The following is an 8,418-nucleotide window of genomic DNA, read 5'->3' as shown; positions in this document are numbered from 1 at the left end:
CTATAATGAATTGGTGGAGTGTGAGTCTTGCATGTCTATGTTACATTGCAAGGTTTCTACCATCGTGCTCTAGTGTTCATAGTTAAAGGTATAGTTTGCAATCCTATTCAAAAACATTTATTGTTATACTGGGTGAAATGGTCCTTCCATCCTGAGAGTAGCCAGTGAATAATGTGTTCAGAAAAAAGAAAGAAAAACATCCGACCTCTCTGACAGCTTTAAACCTGTAAAAACTCTAACCAATCCGTTTCATTCGGTCCGAATGGCACGGATTGGTCCAGGACCAGAGGCTTGGCAGGGGGGGAAAGAACCAATCAGATGCCTTCATGCCGCCCACTCCCCCCCCCGTCCCATGCGCGCACTCGCTTCCAGCCCCCGGGTCCACTTCCCACGGGTCCTCCTGGGCTCACAGTGTCCCAGTGTAACCCCCCTCCCTCCCCTCTGCCACGGACCCCCAGTATGTAGTTATTATGTAGTTATTTCCAGAGCGGCTCGGTCCCGCTGTGTGTGTGAGAGCGGGGAGCAAAGCGTCGGTCCGGGCTGCTGCTGCAGGACCCTCCGCCCAGCAGCAGCAGCCCGCGGGGACACATGCAGCCGCAATGAAGCTCCGCAGCAGCTCCGGCTCGGAAGCTGTATGGGGGTCCGTGGGGATGGAGGCGTCTCCATTCCGGTGAGAGTGGAGAGCGGAGAGCGGAGATCGGGTGGCGGTGCGCTGCAGGCTCTAGAGCCACGGCTACGCCGTAGCCTACGCCGTAGCCTACGCTGTAGGGTAGCCGTGGCTCTAGAGCCTGCAGCCCACCGCCACCCGCTCTCCGCTCTCCACTCTCGCCGGAATGGAGATGCCGGTGGGCAGGACGCACGTTTGGGTGGGCACAGCCCACCCCTGCCCCCCCCCCCCCCCCCCCCCCCCCCCCTAAAACAGGTGAATGAGACATGGGGTAGTTTTGTTGAAAATGTGCTGTCCAAAATGTCCTGGAAACCTCGACTCCTGCAAATGCGCGTTCCCCAAAGTTTGTGGGGGCGTGGCTTTGGACAGAGCGCTGACAGGAGGGGGAGGAGGGGGCGGGGCTTAGAGGAGGGGCCACTTTCAAATCTTGCTAGCTCTCAAACATTGCAGACAATAACTTTAAGAGAATCCTGTGGCATTATTGATTTTGCAGAAACATTTTCTTGTGAAGCATCATGTGCGTTAAGAGATGTGAAGCTGTGTTCATACAGTGGCAGCTAAACATGAAAGGAGGGATAATAAGTTAAGGTACAAACAAGACAGTGAGAAACAAGCTGCCCCAACACATTTTTACCTTTAAGTTTGTAGTTAGTCAGGGGAGGAGCACAATATCACTATTGGACCAGCCAGTGTGGGATTGGGGAAAGAACAGACTCTTTAATGAGTAACCAATTCTGCAATTTATAAACTGAAGTTAATAAGAATGACACAAGCAAAATACAATTTACAACACCTTCTTAACAGCTCGGTTTTCCAATACACATGAAATCAAGGATGTGGCGCTCAATGCATTTACTTGATTTCATATGTATTGGAAGTGTTGGTGCTTGTACGAGTGATCACTTACAGTATCCTGCCCTCCCCTGGGCACTTGGACGTGGCGCGGAACTTGGCTTGGGGGCAGACAGGATACGAGGAGCCGGCTGAGGGGGAACCCGGGTCCTCGGAGGTGCCAGAGCGGGATCCCGGGTCCTTGGAGGTGCCAGCGGGGGAACCTGGGTCCTCGACGCTGGCTGCGGGGGGTCCGGGACCATCACCGGAGCAGGGGCTGATGCGTCCGGAACCACCGCCGACACAGGGGACGATGCGCCCAGGACCACCGCTGGAACAGAGGCTAACTGGGGCTGGGGCTGGGGCTGGTGCCGACGCCGTCGTCGTCCTCTTTGAGAACACCGGGCCCCCCTCCAGCCCGGCGTGTTTCCCAGAAGGGGGATTCCTCTTCCTCCACCTCCTGCAAATCCAGGAATCCAGAGTTCTGCCTCCCGGTACACGTATTGCCAGAAGGCAAAATTTTCTCCCGCTGAGTCCATGCTGGTCGGTCCGTTCTGTCAGGGAGTGTGTTGGTTGAGGACCCAGATGCAGGAGAGCGGGAGGCAGGAGTTCACAAAACAGGATTTAATTGAACAAAAACAAGAACCAAAAACGCTGCAGAGCAGGATTAACAAAAATACTAGAGCAAAAACCGAAAACCTGACAGGACACATGGAGGAGGGAAACAGTACGGACCAGCAGGGAGCAGGGAAAGACAAGACCAGATATACACAGGGGATAACGAGTCACAGGTGTGAACAATCAGGGCAGATGGAAAACAGGGGGAGCAGAACTGAAAACACAAACTGGGGGAAATGTCAAACCCTGACATTCTTGATCTGTGCTATTTGTAATGATGTGACTACAGAAGAGATGTTTTTCCATATTTGCAACTTTGGATATTCTGTTAACTGCTCTTTATGCCAAAGTACTGTACACACCGACTGAATTTGAGACCACACTATAATATAGCTAAAGCTTAGCGGCAGCAGAGTAAATGATCCCAAATACACCGGCAAACCTACAACACAGTGGCTAAAAAAGAAAAGTCAACCAGCAAAGCTCAATCTGGTTGAAGCGGTGCGGTGGTCCAACATTAATGTCTGACCCTTGTGCTGTCTTCGGGTCAAGGAAGGAGGAAGAGAAAAAGGGAGGAAAGAAGGAAGGAAGGAAGGAAGGAAGAATGAAAAGAAGGGAGAAAATAAGGTAGGAAGGAAGGAAGGAAGGAAGGAAGGAAGGAAGGAAGGAAGGAAGGAAGGAAATAAGGAAGGAAATAAGGAAGGAAGGAAGGAAGGAAGGAAGGAAGGAAGGAAGGAAGGAAGGAAGGAAGGAAGGAAGGAAGGAAGGAAGGAAGGAAGGAAGGAAGGAAGGAAGGGCGGGCGGGCGGGCGGGCGGGCGGACGGACGGACGGACGGACGGAAGGAAGGAAGGAAGGAAGGAAGGAAGGAAGGAAGGAAGGAAGGAAGGAAGGAAGGAAGGAAGGAAGGAAGGAAGGAAGGAAGGAAGGAAGGAAGGAAGGAAGGAAGGGAGAAAAGAGGAAGGAAGGAAGGAAGGAAGGAAGGAAGGAAGGAAGGAAGGGAGAAAAGAGGAAGGAAGGAAGGAAGGAAGGGAGAAAAGAGGAAGGAAGGAAGGAAGGAAGGAAGGAAGGAAGGAAGGAAGGAAGGAAGGAAGGAAGGAAGGAAGGAAGGAAGGAAGGGACAAAGGGAGAAAAGAGGAAGGGAGAAGGAAGGAGAGAGCAGAAGGAAGGAAGGAAGGAAGGAAGGAAGGAAGGAAGGAAGGAAGGAAGGAAGGAAGGAAGGAAGGAAGGAAGGAAGGAAGGAAGGAAAGGAAGGAAGGAACAGGAGAATTAGGTCATTTTGACCCGAAGACAGTACAAGGGTTAAAACCTGAACAAACCACAGCTAAGTTGTAAAGAAGAATGAGAAAATATTCCTCCACAATGACGCGAGACTTCTATACGCAAAACAATTATTCCATCATGTCTGCTAAAGGTTATTCTATAAACTAATGAATCATGGGATTAACTTTTTTTAACATGTTGCTCTGCATTTAGCCTAATGTGATATGTCCTATGCTGTTGATCATCTGAGGTTTCATATTCCTGTTTTTAAGACTACTCTGGTTTAACTCACAGCCAGGATTTCAATATCTCTACTTTCTCTGCGCTGACGTGTAAATACAGCATTTGATGTTGCGGCCGTGAAACCGGAACGTTTAATCCTGTTTGAATGACAAATTAAGGATTCCTTGTGATTACTTCTTGTTGGTGTCCAGGTTGTGACTGTCAACTCCAGTTATTTCTCCACTAGTCTGCCATCTACATGGAAAAAGGAAAGAGGAGGAGGAGGAGGAAGAAGAAAGACGTGTCAAAGTGACTTGTGCCTCTCTGGGAGTCTCTGGGGGGTAGCGCTGCGCTGTCGTTGCGCCTGTAAAACACCCACCAGGTAGAGGGATCTGTCTCTGGAGGATATTTATGTAAAAATTCTGTCAGAATGTGAGTTAGAAGAATGACAACTCCACCATAGTGTTTCATACGGTATAAAAAGACAATAGCAGCACAAAAAAAAACTAAAGAAAATGCTGACAAAGGTGAAGTACTGAAAAGTGTTTGTTCTGTGAATTTATGAGTGAGTGGAGCCATCCATTATGTGTACTTCTCCGTACTCCGGAGTGTGAACGGCCTAATCTCTGAGCTCACTGGATGTATTTATGATGAAAACTGAAGCATAAAAATGATATGCTTTATGGTTCCTCTTATGTTCTAGCACTCTTGATGCAAATTAGGACTAATGAGACACAGTGGGCCGTTTCCAGATAAGAATGATCAGCGCTGGGCATTTTTACAAAATATCATTTACTCCTTGTAGATATAATGGATTCCAAATAGATGTGAACTTTATCATCAAAAATTTCAAATAAAAACAAAAAAGAAAAATTGGTCAAGTTAAAGTTTTCTGTAAATATTTAAAATAGTATTTTTTGATAAACTTTGTGCGGCGTCACGGCAACGGCTTAAGGCTCAGTTATGGTTCTGCGTCAAAATGGCGCCGTGCCTATGGCATCTGGTTTTCGTCGACGCAGAGGACACGCCGTCACCTGCGCCGTCACTGACGTGCACCTCCCGAAAATTGTAACTACGCGTCGAGGAGACGCCGACCACACGCAGACCGAGAGGGCTGTGATTGGTTCGTTTGAAAGCGAAGCATTTCCAGTTTCCGGTTTGAATCAGTAGTGAACTTCCAGGGCTCTTTTCTTCGTTTATGTTTGATTTTTTTTTGTTTTTGTTTTTTGCACAATATTTGTCCTTATTTCTTTGATTTACTGTGACCGGAAAAAGTCGGATAAACCATTCAGAAAAAGATCGCTAACTAGTGGCCGCGGGGGGTACTGCACCGCGACCAAATGGAGAGACGGAGAAGTCAGAAGGGTTCAGCACGGCGTCACGGCTGCGGCGTGTGCTCTGCGTTGGTGTGACGCAGAACCATAACTGAGCCTTTAGGCTCTGCGTTGTTTTAACGGAGGACCTTAAAGGAGCATGAGGCTCCTTTTAAGAAATGAGACTCTCTAGCGCCACCCTTCACCACGATGACCGTCGGGGTTCCTGCAGCCAACAGTGAAGCCGGCACGGGAGAACGGGGAGAACGTGCATGCAGCGTCATGTGACGTCACATCCGCAGCCCAGCGCGGGAAAAGCGGCCCCAGAATTGCAGCACATTTTGCAGCACACAGCTTGTTCAAGGCAACGGAGAGATACACTAGAGGGCTCATTCTTTTTGGTTTGGAACGCTTCATCTGACATTATTACTAGAAAAATGTAAAACGTATACAATTTTTTTCATAAATCCTGCCTCAAGCTCCTTTAAAACGCCCTTTTTGTTTTCTTTCCCACTGGGCAACCTGTTTCACATATGCAGAGAAGGTTTGGTACTGTACAGGGCAGAGGGAAAAAGACTAATAAAATGTTAAAATTGTATACAGTTTACATCCATCTGCAGAAATGCAATTATTTTTTTATGTTTTACCACAAGCTCTTCTCTAAGCCTTGTAAACTGTAACATAATCTAAAATATTTATTGTCTTTGCTTGTTAAATGCAACAATACTGGAAAACATTTCTTCTGCTTTATACTCCACTCGTGTTAAATGGGATGAGTTGAAACATAAATACTACCTACTATGTTTTTATGTGCCACGTCTTACAATTCATGGTTTCATGGCAAATTAAACATAACACAACCTAAAGCTGCTTGGTGAAAGTTAGGGACCATAGCTGAAAGGAATTTTGCATCCAGTCTCAGCCACGTTTCAAGGTTTATGCATCAATAACTAAAAAGGCAGTTTGCAGCTATTTTTTTTCTTCCTTTCCTGAAAATAAAAGGTGCATTTTGCATAGAACACATTATACTCCTGAAGCATTCAATGTACTTCTTGTATACAAACTGCCCTATTTAGTAATTTCTATGCTAAACTGCATTTGTCATTGACATTATCGAAGGAATACATTGCAAGAAAAGTGTACTGACTAAAAAACAAGACACCCCGAAGACCAAGTTCTTGAAGGCACATTTCTTCGCATGTATTTGAATGCCAGTTTATAAAGTTAACATTTCCAAGTACGATGTCCTAGTTAAAAATTAATAAATGGAACTTAGTAAATAAATGATAACTATGTTCTTCAATGCGTCACACAAACCCCAAAAACCTACTAAAAACCAAGAAAGGTGCATTTTTCACTTTTTGTCATTTTCGAAGCACCAATGTACAACACATTAAATGATACATAATTACACTTTAAGTCAACAGTTTAATAAAAAGCAGTGTCAGAAAAAAATGCAACAGAACAAATGCATAGACACGTGTCGTTTGATCAAATACTCAGGTGGCTGAAATCACTCAGAAAGAAGCACAAGATATGCAAAAGTAGCTCAAAATATCAGTTAACTATTTTTTTTCCCTCCCAGAGCAGAAATGATCTACCGTTTATTTCGATTAAGATGTAAAACTTTCAATTTTCCCCAGGTTTTTACATCTTTGATGTACTTTAATAAATCTCTCAAGTGGGCAGTCTTTTAATGTTGGTCCAAATTGCATATTTTTGTTGAGCAAAGGGTTTTTAAACATTGCTTCTTGTCTTTCCAAGAATCACCCGGAGGTACGAGCACAACATATTCAGAGATACAATGGATGAAATCATTGATCTTTTATTCTCTCTGTTTTGAAATCAGAAGCCGTTCCCCTCTGAACGATACTCTCACTTTACTTGCAAGTGTCAGACTTGAAAGTTCCTTAAAGTAGCAGGTAAATAGTTCTTACAGGCAGTCAATCTTTTACGCTTACTGCTTTCCTAAAAGTTGTTAGATTTTGGAAAGTTTAGTTTAATATTTCAAATGTTCCGGAGTCACTGTGCCCCAAATCCTAGATGGTTGTTTTTTGTTTTGTTTTTATTTTTATATCGGGGCAAAATGTTATATTCTCCCACAGATCAGTCTTTTCTATTTTTTATGATTCTGTTCTTTATAAATATGTAAAAATATAAGCTCAATTGCCTTGTTTGGTGCTCCTCTGGTTAATATACCATCTGTACTTCATTTCATTTTCAGACACATCGCAAGAAATCATCTAAATCTAAATCTAAATTTTGGTTTGTTCTCGTGGAAGCTCTTGGCCCTCAGTGTTTTTGTATCTGGAAAAAATGAAATTATAAAAACCCTTTACATTCATAAAGACAAATGTTTAAAATAAGCTAAGAGTATGGAGCGCTGGAACAGTCAAAATTAAATAAATAAATAATTAATTAAATCATTGAATGAATGTACAATGAAATAAATAAAATTGGAAATACATAAATAATTTATTAAATGTATCATTAAATAATTAAATGGTGAATATATTTCATTGGATATACATTAGTCGAAGTGACAGTTTAAATAAATTCATGATGTGCTTCAGCCAATGCAGGAATGAAATAATGGAATACATATCCAATGAAATATTCAAAATGTAATTATTTAATGACACATTTAATTATTTCATTGTATATTAAATAAATTATGTATTTATGTATTTCTAATTTTATATATTTCAATGCACATTTATTTAATAATTGAATTACTTGATTATTTAATTTTGACAGTTTCAGCATTCCATATAGAACTTTTGAAAGCACCAAAAGTTCAGGTTCTGATTTAATTTTAATGGTTTAGTTTGATGAAAATCTGCTGAATAATTATAGGAACCAGACCCATGACTTTACATGCAAATCCTCCAGCAACAGCATTGGCAGTAATAACATGTTTCTCAGTTTGGAACCACCAGGACTGTTAGTAAGACGCCTCCCTTTACATTTCTGACCACTGAGGGCAAGACTGACTACGTTTACATGCATCAATAACCCTTTTCTAACCGGAATATTAGCAATAACCTGGTTATAACCCGAATATGACCCCTGGGTTACTCCTTTTCTAACCTGAATATTGGGTCATGTAAACGCCAAACGGGATTTCCCCATCAAAAGGAACAGGAATTTGTTTTCTGCACATGTTCTTTTCGCAAGGAATCTTGGTCTTTTGAGTCCAGGAAGTTCTTATAAACACGGAGAAACGCAAGACCAGGAGGAGACTAATCACTTTATAAATGTAATGAAGGATATGAACATTTCTGTTCTACTTTGTAGACGGTAGAAAGTACCGGGATAGAAGATTTACAGGAAGGTGAGAGAAAAGTTGCGCGAAGCAGGATTTGTACGAACGCCAGACCAGATCAAGCTCTGCTGGAAGACGCTGAAAAAGGCAAAATACAGGGACAAGAAACAAAACGGTACCAGTGGGTCCGATTATCCGCCGTGCTGCTGTTATCAGGGCCGAAGCACTTACAGGAAGAAGG

The sequence above is a fragment of the Cololabis saira genome, chromosome 13 (genome assembly GCF_033807715.1).
Source record: "Cololabis saira isolate AMF1-May2022 chromosome 13, fColSai1.1, whole genome shotgun sequence".
In the NCBI taxonomy this organism is placed as follows: Eukaryota; Metazoa; Chordata; class Actinopteri; order Beloniformes; family Belonidae; genus Cololabis; species Cololabis saira.
Note: the sequence above shows the minus strand (reverse complement) of the source record.